The sequence below is a fragment of the Felis catus genome, chromosome F1 (genome assembly GCF_018350175.1).
Source record: "Felis catus isolate Fca126 chromosome F1, F.catus_Fca126_mat1.0, whole genome shotgun sequence".
Lineage (NCBI taxonomy): Eukaryota > Metazoa > Chordata > Mammalia > Carnivora > Felidae > Felis > Felis catus.
In genome coordinates, this window is record NC_058384.1 from 18,957,470 (window position 1) to 18,969,710 (window position 12,241).

At 39.8% G+C, this 12,241-nt stretch overlaps 1 protein-coding gene across 3 annotated transcripts in view; it reads left to right on the forward strand.

The window, feature by feature from the left end:
* Positions 1–12,241, forward strand: part of BRINP2 (BMP/retinoic acid inducible neural specific 2) — a 122,638-nt gene that overhangs the window by 63,792 nt on the left and 46,605 nt on the right. The window lies entirely within an intron of this gene.

Below are 12,241 nucleotides of genomic sequence, written 5' to 3' on the forward strand. Positions count from 1 at the left end.
GCACCATCTCCAATTAAGAGATCACAATCCACATAAATAAACGGCAACCAAAGGCAACCAAAGGCAACCTCAGGCTGCCTGGGTAAATCCCAGTGATTTCCGAGGCGTTCATTACAGCAACTGAGGTAGAGACGGGCTGTGTTATCATGCAGCTTCAGGGCACCACGAGGGAGGCCGTGCTTCTCAGGTGGACGGGACAGGCGGGAAGAAGGGGAGCTCTTCTGGAGAGAGGGCCTCACCCAAGTGAACTGGTTGATCTCTCAACTTCTCACTGGATCTATATTGTGACAAGGGAGCTGTGATGGAAGGAGAGAAATGAATGGTCTACAAACTAGAAAAAGACACTCAAATTAGAGCAAAATTAGAGGCCAGGTGGCAACGATGAGCCTCTAGATCTGGTAACAGGTGCTATTTTTCTGTTCACAGGTGAGGCGTCAGGAAAGGGACAGAACAAAACATTTAGAATTTAACCAAGAGTTTGGTGCTAGCTAAAGGTACAGCACCTCTGACATATAGGATCTAATCTGGGCTGTGGACCCAGATTAAGGAATGAGCCTTTTCCTCACCCAAGGAATTTCCTTCCCGAAATGTCTGGAAGGCCCCCGAATCGGGTGTCGCATAGCCTCATCCTCAGACGGAAGGGTCCTGTCTCCGACTGTGACGTGGAAACATACTACACAATGCCACAGACATACACGAAGCTTCCACTGTGTAGAAATAACTGAATGAGAAAGTGTTCTGCTCTCTTGGAGCAAGAAGAAACAGCACATAAATAATTGCAACTTAAGAGCATCACACAGAGCAAAATTCAATCAGTATTTTTGAGGGCCGACTCTGTGCTTGTGCTTCTACAAGATTGCCATCTACACCATGACAAGGAAGGACACAGTTCTTGATCTGATGGAACTTACAGATAAGTACGTTTGGAGAACCCTGCACAGAAAGGTCAAGGAAAGCTGGAATCAAAGGGAAAGTATAGACCAAACTCTGATGAATGAGAGGAAACTGTCCAGGTGGAGAGCTGCAGGAATGGTGTGGTGGGCACGGGAGCAGTGTAGCCAACGTCCTGGGAGCACAAATTGTGGTTTAGAAACTAGGCAGCCAGGCCCAGGTATTTAATGTAGATGTCAAGAAGCATGTGACTGTGTCTCTCCTTCACCTGCTCTGTGACACTATGTTATTTCTGCCATGACTTGTCCCTCCAAAATGCCAAAAGGGCCTCTTAGGCACTGGCTTCTTCCAGGGTTCAATTTCAAAACACTCGCACCTGGAGGGGCACGGATTACTCATGTATTAGAGACGGGTAAAAATGAAGTAGAAGTAATTGTATATCCAGAGAAGGTAGAGCCAAATGCAATTCCTTCTATTTCTACCTTGGAAAAAAGGGATGTGAATGTTCCCCTGGTGAAAAAATGGTAAGCAGTGCTTTAAGGCCCAGCAAAGCTACTGGTTCATCTGAAAATCCTGCATCATTTATGCTTAAAAAATCAAATTCGGGTTAAGTTTACCACACTGCGTATTTGCTCGCTCGGTCCTCTTACAAGTATTTGCGGAGAGTCTCCTTTGGGCAAAACATGATTCTGGGTGTGATGGCAGGCTACAAAAGAGAGAAACCAGGGTTCTGCTGATTTCTAGGAGTTCAGCGGTCCAGTTTGAGTGACAGTCCACACACTGGAGAACATGTTGGAAGGTTGCATTTCATGCTGGGGAGGAGAAGACATTTAGTACATTCTCGATGACTGATGGACAGATTTGGCCCTTGGATGCTGTGTCAGAATGAATTCTCGGGATGCCAGTTCCAGTTTCCCCAAGGGCAAAACGACTCTCGTCCCAAATGTTTTTATGTCTTTGAGGGCTATACCCAGGTTGTCCACCCTGGCTTGAAACAAGATTACAAAGATGGTCTGTGAAGAGAAAGTGTAAAAATAAATATGTGCAAGAAATGAAGGGAAAAATCCAGGATGGCCAAGGGGAGAAAAGCAAGATCAGTTTTGTTTTCAGAGGAGATTTAGTAGTGAGATCTTGAGTCAGTCGGGCAGAGAAAAAGAGGATTAATTTTTGCTTCGAGAAATAATTAATTTTATTCATGAATGAATTGCTGCTTAGAGCCGTGTGTATGAGTGAGGTAGGCTTCATCTAGAAACCATCACGACACAGATGCTGGCAGACAGGGACACTGGCTCGTCATGTGGTCTTTTCCTTTTCTTTTTCTTTTTTTATTTTTTCTCCTCAAGAGAAGAGCTTTTTCTGGGTCAGGGATTCTCATTTTTTTTCTTTATTCCGCTTCTGCCACATTTATCCTACCTCAGGGCTTCCCACATCTCCCACAAGAAAATTATTTCAGTCCGTGTTGCTTAGAACAGTGAATGGCACGTGGCAGGGCATTTATTCATTCAGCACATATTTCCTGAGCATGTGAGTGTTCTGGCCACTCCACAAGTGCTGGGGACACAGCGATGAAAGAAACGTGGCCCAGGCCTCAGGGGGCTCTGCCCTCAAGGAATATTCACCGGAGCAGGTGGCTGGAGGTGGGGAGGTCTCTGAAGCGGCACAGGGTGCTGCGTGTGGGGAGTGTGGTTCCCAAACCAATCCTCCACCTCTTCCAGGATTAGAAGCAGGTGAGTGTACTCACAAGGTGCTGAGGGCAAGTAGAACACATTTATTACCATCAAGCTGGGTGAGAGATGAAGGTCTGGACCCGAGTCAGAGGCAGGGTTCCTATCCCCACCATCCATCCCTGACTCAAAGTAGAGCCAACTGGAGCCCGCTGGTGACCTTGGCTGGACTGATCTGCCCAATCCTAAGCAAAGCCACTGGAGGAGGCATCGCTGGATACTGTGGATGGGCCAGCTCTGGTGGAGCTCCGTAAGAGCTGACGGTGAGAAGGGGGAAGCTCTCAGAGGGACTGTCGACTGGAGGGCATAAGTGACTGAGGGACAAGAACTGTTTGTGAGCAGAGATCTCAGGGCATCGACCACACAGTGATGAGTGTGAACCATAGGATAGCCGGCTCGTACCAACCTCCCCAATTTCCCCATGGGATTAGGTGGGTAGGGGGCAAAGAAAAGAGGTTGTTCTGAGAGTGCAGACATTGGGCAAAATTTCCATTTAATTTTGGAAAGAAAGCAAAATATTCTATTATTAAATATTAATGTTAATAATAACTATAGAATTATATATATAACTATATATATATGGCACAATTATCCTAATGAGAAACCTACAAGGGAGATGCTGTCTGTTTACATATATTACAGATGAAGACACTACGTTTTACAGGATGTCATGCATCTGGTAAGAGGAAGAGCCAGAACTCAAGCCACACAATAGAAGATCTAACTATTAAATATTATTGAATCAAATGCATAATTTTAGCCTGGGATTCTTTTTTTTAAACATTTATTTATTTATTTATTATTTTTAAATATTTATTTTAGAGAGAGAATCAGAGCATGAGTAGGGGAGGGGCGGAGAGAGGAGACAGGCTCCGAAGCAGGCTCCAGGCTCTCAGCTGTCAGCACAGAGCCCAACGCAGGGCTTGAACTCACGAACCATGAGATCATGACCTTATCTGAAGCGAGATGCTTAACCAACTGAGCCACTCAGCGGCGCCTATTATTATTACTTTTTAATATAATTTATTGTCAAATTAGCTAACATACAGTGTATACAGTATGCTCTTGGCTTTAGGAGTAGATTCCCATGATTCATTGCTTACATACAACACCCAGTGCTCATCCCAACAAGTGCCCTCCTCAGTGCCCATCACCCATTTTCCCCTTTCTCCTACCCTCACCCCCCCACCATCAACCCTTAGTTTGTTCTCTGTATTTAAGAATCTATTATGGTTTGCCTCCCTCTCTGTTTAACAAACTGTTTTCCCCTTCCCTTACCCCATGGTATTCTGTTAACTTTCTCAAATTCCACATATGAGTGAAAACATAGGATATCTGTCTTTCTCTGACTGATTTATTTCACTTAGCATAATACCCTCCATTTCCATCCACATTGTTGCAAACGGCAAGGTTTCATTCTTTTTGACCTCCGATTAGTATTCCATTGTGTATATACACCACATCTTCTTTATCAGTTCATCAGTTGGTGGACATTTGGCTCTTTCCATAATTTGGCTATTGTTGATAGTGGTGCTATAAACACTGGGGTGCATGTGCCCTTCTGAATCAGCTCTCCTTTATCCTTTGGATAAATTCCTACTAGTGCTATTGCTGGGTCATAGGGTAGTTCTATTTTAAATTTTTTGTAGAACCTCAACACTCTTCCAGAGTGGCTGCACCAGTTTGCATTTCCACCAACAGTGCAAGAGGGTTCCCATTTCTCCATATCCTCACCAACATCTGTTGTTTCCTAAGTTGTTAATGTTAGCCATTCTGACTGGTGTGATGTGGTATCTCAGTGTGGTTTTTGAATTGTGTTTCCATGATGATAAATAATGTTGAGCATCTTTTCATGTGTCTGTTGGCCATCTGGATGTCTTCTTTGGGAAAGTGTCTATTCATGTCTTTTGCCCATGTCTTCACTGGGTTATTTTTTTTCGGGTGTTGAATTTGGTAAGTTCATTATAGATTTTGGATACTAACCTTTATACCATATGTCATTTGCAAATATTTTCTCCCATTCCATCAGTAGCCTTTTAGTTTTGTTGATTGTTTCCTTTGCAGTGCAGAAGCTTTTTATCTTGATGAGGTCCCAATAGTTCATTTTTGCTTTTATTTCCCTTGCCTTCAGAGATGTATCAAGTAAGAAGTTGCTGCAGCTGAGTCAAAGAGGTTGTTGCCTGTTTTCTCCTCTAGGGTTGTGATGTTTTTCTGTCTCAAATTTAGGTCTTTTATCTATTTTGAGTTTTTTTGTGTGTGTATGGTATAATAAAGTGGTCCAGTTTCATTCTTCTGCATGTTGCTGTCCAGTTCTCCCAGCACCATTTGCTGAAAAGACTGTCTTTATTCCATTGGATACTCTTTCCTGCTTTGTCAAAGAGTAGTTGGTCATACATTTGTGGGTCCAATTCTGGGTTCTCTATTCTTTTCCTTTGGTCTTTGTATCTGTTTTTGTGACAATACCATACTGTCTTCATGATTACAGCTTTGTCGTAGAGGATGAAGTCTGTGATTATGATGCCTCCTGCTTTGATTTTCTTTTTCTACATTACTTTGACTATTTGGGATATTTTGTGGTTCCATACAAATTTTAGGTTTGTTTGTTCTAGCTCTGTGAAGAATGCTGGTGCAATTTTGATTGGGATTGCATTGAATGTGTAGAATGCTTTGGGTGGTATTGACATTTTAACAGTATTTGTTCTTCCAATCCATGAGCATGGAATGTTTTTCCATTTCTTTGTGTCTTCTTCAATGTCTTTCATAAATTTTCCATACTTTTCAGCATACAGATCTTTTCCATCTTTGGTTAGGTTTATTCCTAGGTATTTTATGGTTCTTGGTGCAATTGTAAATGGGATCGATTTCTTGATTTCTCTTTCTGTTGCTTCATTGTTGGTGTATAGAAATGCAACTGATTTCTGTAATTGCTTTTGTATCCTGCAACTTTGCTAAATGCATATGTCCATTCTAGCAGCTTTTTGGTGGAGTCTTTCAGGTTTTCCATATAGAGTATCATGTCATCTGCGAAAAGTGAATGTTTGACTTCTTCTTTGCCCCACTTTGGATGCCTTTTATTTCATTTTGTTGTCTGATTGCTGAGGCTAGGACTTCCAACGCTATGTTAAACAACAGTGGTGAGAGTGGATATCCCTGTCATGTTCCTGATCTCAGGGGGAAAGTTCTGTTTTTCCCCACTGAAGATGATATTAACTGGGCTTTTCATATATGGCTTTTTTGATGTTAAGGTATGTTCCTTCTATCCTGACATCTTGAGGTATTTTATTAAGAAAGGATGCTGCATTTTGTCAAATGCTTTTTCTGCATCTATTGACAGGATCATATGGTTCTTATCCTTTCTTTTATTAATGTGATGAATCACATTGATTGATTTATGAATATTGAACCAGCCCTGTAGCCCAGGAATGAATCCCACCTGATCATGGTAACTCTTTTAATATACTGCTGAGTTTGATTTGCTAGTATCTTGTTGAGAATTTTTTTTTAAATTTACATCCAAATTAGTTAGCATATAGTGCAACAATGATTTCAGGAGTAGATTCCTTCATGCCCCTTACCCATTTAGTCCATCCCCTCTCCCACCCTCTCCAGTAACCCTCTGTTTGTCCTCCATATTTAAGAGTCTCTTATGTTTTGTCCCCCTCCCTGTTTTTATATTATTTTTGCTTCCCTTCCCTTATGTTCATGTGTTTTGTATCTTAAAGTCCTCATATGAGTGAAGTCATATGATATTTGTCTTTCTCTGACTGATTTCGCTTAGCATAATACCCTCTAGTTCCATCCACATAGGTGCAAATGGCAAGATTTCATTCTTTTCGATTGCCGAGTAATACTCCATTGTATGTATGTATGTGTACACACATACATACATACACACACCACATCTTCTATATCCATTCATACATCAGTGGACATTTGGGCTCTTTCCATACTTTGGCTATTGTTGATAGTGCTGCTATAAACATTGGGGTGCATGTGCCCCTTCAAAACAGCATATCTGTATCCTTTGGATAAATACCTCGCAGTGAAATTGCTGGGTTGTAAGATAGTTCTATTTTTAATTTTTTGAGGAACCTCCATACTGTTTTCCAGAGTGGCTGCACCAGTTTGCATTTCCACCAGCAGCGCAAAAGAGATCCTCTTTCTCCACATCCTCTCCAACATCTGTTGTTGCCTGAGTTGTTAGTGTTAGCCATTCTGACAGATGTGAGGTGGTATCTCATTGTGGTTTTGATTTGTATTTCCCTGATGATGAGTGAAGTTGAGCATTTTTTTCATGTGTCAGTTGGCCATCTGGATGTCTTCTTTGGAGAAGTGTCTATTCATGTCTTTTGCCCATTTCTTCACTGGATTATTTGTTTTTTGGGTGTTGAGTTTGATCAGTTCTTTATAAATTTTGGATAATAACCCTTTGTCTGATATGTCGTTTGTAAATATCTTCTTCCATCCCATCAGCTCACTTTTAGTTTTGCTGATTGTTTCCTTCACTGTGCAGGATGAGGTCCCAATAATTCATTTTTGCTTTTGTTTCCCTTGCCTCCGGAGACATGTTGAGTAAAACGTTGTTGTGGCCACGATCAAAGAGGTTTTTGCCTGCTTTCTCCTTGAGGATTTTGATGGCTTCCTGTCTTACCTTTAGGTCTTTCATCCACTTTGAGTTTATTTTTGTGTATGGTGTAAGAAAGTGGTCCATGTTCATTCTTCTGCATGTCACTGTCCAGTTTTCCCAGCACCACTTGCCGAAGAGACTGTCTTTATTCCATTGGATATTCTTTCCTGCTTTGTCAGAGATTAGTTGGCCATACGTTTGTGGGTCTATTTATGGGTTGTCTATTCTGTTCCATTGATCTGAGCATCTGTTTTTGTGCCAGTACCATACTGTCTTGATGATTACAGCTTTGTAGTATAGCTTGAAGTCCAGGATTGTGATGCCTCCTGCTTTGGTTTTCTTTTTCAAGATTGCTTTGGCTATTTGGGGTCTTTTCTGGTTACATACAAATTTTAGGATTATTTGTTCTAGCTCTGTGGAGAATGATGGTGTTGTTTTGATAGGGATTGCATTGAATATGTAGATTGCTTTGGGTAGTATCAACATTTTAACAATATTTGTTCTTCCTATCCAGGAGCATGGGATATTTTTCCATTTTTTTGTGTCTTCTTCAATTTCTTTCATAAGCCTTCTATAGTTTTCAGTGCATAGATTTTTCACCTCTTTGGTTAGATTTATTCCTAGGTATTTTATGGTTTTTGGTGCAATTGTAAATGGGATCGATTCCTTGATTTCTCTTTTTGTTGCTTCATTGTTGGTGTATAAGAATGCAGCTGAGGGGCACCTGGGTGGCGCAGTCGGTTAAGCGTTCCACTTCAGCCAGGTCACGATCTCGCGGTCTGGGAGTTGGAGCCCCGCATCGGGCTCTGGGCTGATGATGGCTCAGAGCCTGGAGCCTGTTTCCGATTCTGTGTCTCCCTCTCTCTCTGCCCCTCCCCCGTTCATGCTCTGTCTCTCTCTGTCCCAAAAATAAATAAACGTTGAAAAAAAAAATTAAAAAAAAAAAGAATGCAGCTGATTTCTGTGCATTGATTTTATATCCTGCAACTTTGCTGAAATCATGAATCAGTTCTAGCATGTTTTTGGTGGAATCTTTTGGGTTTTCCATATAGAGTATCATGTCATCTGCGAAGAGTGAAAGTTTGACCTCCTCCTGGCCAATTTGGATGCCTTTTATTTCTTTGTGTTGTCTGATTGCAAAGGCAATCCAATACTATGTTGAATAACAGAGGCAAAAGTGGATATCCCTCTCTTTTTCCTGTCCTTAGGGGGAAAGCTCTTAGTTTTTCCCAATGAGGATGATATTAGTGTTGGGTCTTTCATATATGGCTTTTATGATCTTCGGGTATGATCCTTCTATCCCTACTTTCTTGAGGGTTTTTATCAAGAAAGGATGCTGTATTTTGTCAAATGCTTTTTCTGCATCTATTGAGAGGATTGTATGGTTCTTGTCCTCTCTTTTATTGATATGATGAATCACATTGATTGTTTTGTGGATATTAAACCAGCCCTGCATCCCAGGTGCAAATCCCATTTGGTTGTGGTGAATCATTTTTTTTAATGTATTGTTGGATCCAGTTGGCTAATATCTTGTTGAGGATTTTTGCATCCATGTTCAGCAGGGAAATTGGTCTATAGTTCTCCTTTTAGTGGGATCTCTGTCTGGTTTTGGAATGAAGGTAATGCTGGCTTGATAAAAAGAGACTGGAAGTTTTCCTTCCATTTCTATTTTTTGAAACAGCTTCAAGAAAATAGGTTTAACTCTTCCTTAAATGTTTGGTAGAATTCCCCTGGAAAGCCATCTGGCCCTGGACTCTTGTTTTCTGGGACATTTTTGATTACTAATTCAATTTCTTTACTGGTTATGGGTCTATTCACATTTTCTGCTTCTTCCTGTTTCAGTTTTGGTAGTTTATGTTTCCAGGAATTTGTCCATTTCTTCCAGATTGCCCATCTTATTGGTGTATAATTGCTCATAATATTCTCTTATTATTGTTTTTATTTCTGTTGTGTTGATTGTGATCTCTCCTCTTTCATTCTTGATTTTATTTATTTGGGTCCTTTCCTTTTTCTTTTTGATCAAAGTGGCTAGTGGTTTATCAATTTTGTTAATTCTTTCAAAGAACCAGCTTCTGGCTTCATTGGTCTGTTCTACTGGTTTTTTGTTTGTTTGTTTATTTGTTTGTTTGTTTCAGTAGCATTAATGTCTGCTCTGATCTTTATTATTTCCTGTCTTCTACTGGTTTTGAGTTGCATTTGCTGTTCTTTTTCCAGCTCTTTAAGGTGTAAGGTTAGGTTGTGTATCTGAGATCTTTCTTCCTTCTTTAGGAAGTCCTGGATTTCTATATACTTTCCTCTTAAGACTGCCTTTCCTGCATCCCAGAAGTTTTGGGTTGTGGTGTTATCATTTTCATTGGCTTCCATGAACTTTTTAATTTCCTTTTTAACTTCTTGGTTAGCCCATTACTTCTTTAATAGGATGTTCTTTAGTCTCCAAGTATTTGTTACCTTTACAAATTTTTTTCTTGTGGTGGATTTCAAATTCCATAGCGTTGTGGTCTGAAAATATGCATGGTATGATCTTGATCTTTTTGTACTTGTTGAGAGCTGATTTGTGCCCCAATAGGTGGTCTATTCTGGAGAACGTTCCATGTGCACTGAAGAATGTATATTCCACTGCTTTAGGATAAAATGTTCTGAATATATCTGTTAAGTCCATCTGGTCCAGTGGATCATTCAAAGCCATTGTTTCCTTATTGATTTTTTTATTAGATGATCTGCCCATTGTTGTAAGTAGGGGTATTGAAGTCCCCTACTATTATGATACTATTATCAGTGGGTTTCTTTATGTTTGTGATTAATTGATTTATATATTTGGGTTCTTCCACATTTGGCGCATAAATGTTTACAATTGTTAGGTCTTCTTGATGGATAGACCCCTTATTTATGATATAATGTCCTTCTTCATCTATTTATACAGTCTTTATTTTATAGTCTAGATTGTCTGATATAAGAATGGCTACTCCAGGGGTGCCTGGGTGGCTCAGTCGGTTAAGTGCCACCTTCAGCACAGGTCATGATCTCACAGTTTGTGAGTTTGAGCCCCACTTTGGGCTCTGTGCTGACAGCTCAGACCCTGGAGCCTGCTTCAAATTCTGTGTCTTCCTTTCTCTTTGCTCCTTCCCCACTCGTGCTCGATCTCTCTCTGTCTCTCAAAAATAAACATTAAAAAAATAATAATAAAAAAAAAGAATGGCTACTCCGGCTTTCTTTTGTTGACCACTAGCATGATAGATGGTTCTCCATCCCCTTACTTTCAATATGAAGGTGTCTTTAGGTCTAAAATGGGTCTCTTGTAAACAGCATATAGATGGGTCTTGTTTTCTTATCCATTCTGTTACCCTATGTCTTTTGATTGGAGCATTGAGTCCATTGACATTTAGAGTGAGTACTGAAAGATATGAATTTACTGCCATTATGTTGCTTGTAGAGTTGGGAGTTTCTGGTCCTTTATAGTCTTTGTTGCTTTTGGTCTTTATTTATTTTTTGTTTTTGTTTTTTCATCTTTTCTCCCCTCAGAGAGTCCCCCTTAGAATTTCTTGCAGGGCTGGTTTAGTGGTCACTATCTCCTTTAATTTTTGTTTGTTTGGGAAACTTTCTCTCTCCTTCTATTTTGAATGACAGCCTTGCTGGATAAAGAATTCTTGGGTGCATATTTTTCTGATTCAGCACATTGAATATATCCTGCCACTCCTTTCTGGTCTGCCAAGTTTCTGTGGATAGGTCTGCTGCAAACCTGATCTGTCTTCTCTTGTAGGTTAAGGACTTTTTTTCCCCTTGCTGCTTTCATGATTCTTTTCTTTCCTGAGTATTTTGTGAATTTGACTACGATATGCCTTGTTGATGGTCTGTTTTTGTTGAATCTAATGGGAGTCCTCTGTGCTTCCTGGATTTTGATGTCTGTGTGTTTTCCCAGGTTAGGAAAATTTTCCACTGTGATTTGCTCACTTAACACTTCTACCCCTATTTCTCTCTCTTCCTCTTCTGGGACCCCCATGATTCTGATGTTGTTCCTTTTTAATGAGTCACTGATTTCTCTAATTCTTAAATCGTGCTCTTTTGCCTTAGTCTCTCTCTTTTTTTCTGCTTCATTGTTCTCTATAATTTTGTCCTCTATATATCGCTGATTCTCTGTTCTGCCTCATCCTTCCTTGCTGCCGTGGCATCCATTTGAGATTAAGGCTCAGTTATAATGTTTTTTATTTCATCCTGACTAGCTTTTACTTCTTTTATCTCCACAGAAAGGGATTCTAATCTATTTTCAGCTCCAGCTAGTATTATTATCTATGTTGGTTATCTATCTATTATTATCTATTATCTGTGTTGGTTAAATCCCTGGCTGTCGTTACTTCCTGCTCTTTCTTTTGGGGCATCATTTTGAAGGAAGTAAAGGAATTAATGAGGTAAAAAAATTAAAATTAAAGAAAAATATTAAAATCAAAAAATTAAAAGCAAACACACACATAAAAAAATCGAATAAATTATGCTAGATCCTAGGTGTGTTTTGGTCTGGGTGTTGAAAGAGGCTTGATAGATTAGAGAAAAAAGGGAAAAGAAAAAAAGGGAATCGTTTGAAAATTTGAAAAAATGAATACACTGAAGTAGAATAAAATGAACTGATGGAAGTAAAAGAATTTGAAAAAAAATTTACACAGAAGTAAAAAAATTAAAGAAAAATATTTTTAATAAAAATTGAAAATAAAACATGATTTTTTCTCATTCTGTATTTAAGAAAAAGAAAAGAAACGAAAAAAGAAAAAAAAACAAAATTGAATAGATGCACCGGCAAACAGACTGAAATATGACAGAAATTCTTTCGTTTTCCCCTAGAAGTCAAACTATGAAGCGCTTTATAGTCCATATACTAAGCAGGTGGAGAGACTTGTGTTCCTGAAGAGCGAGGTTGACTCAGTTGGGCAGGACTTAGTGTAATGGCTCCATTCTCCACTAGATGGCGCTGCTTAGCTTACTGGGGTGGGTTGTTGTGGTGCTTGTAGGT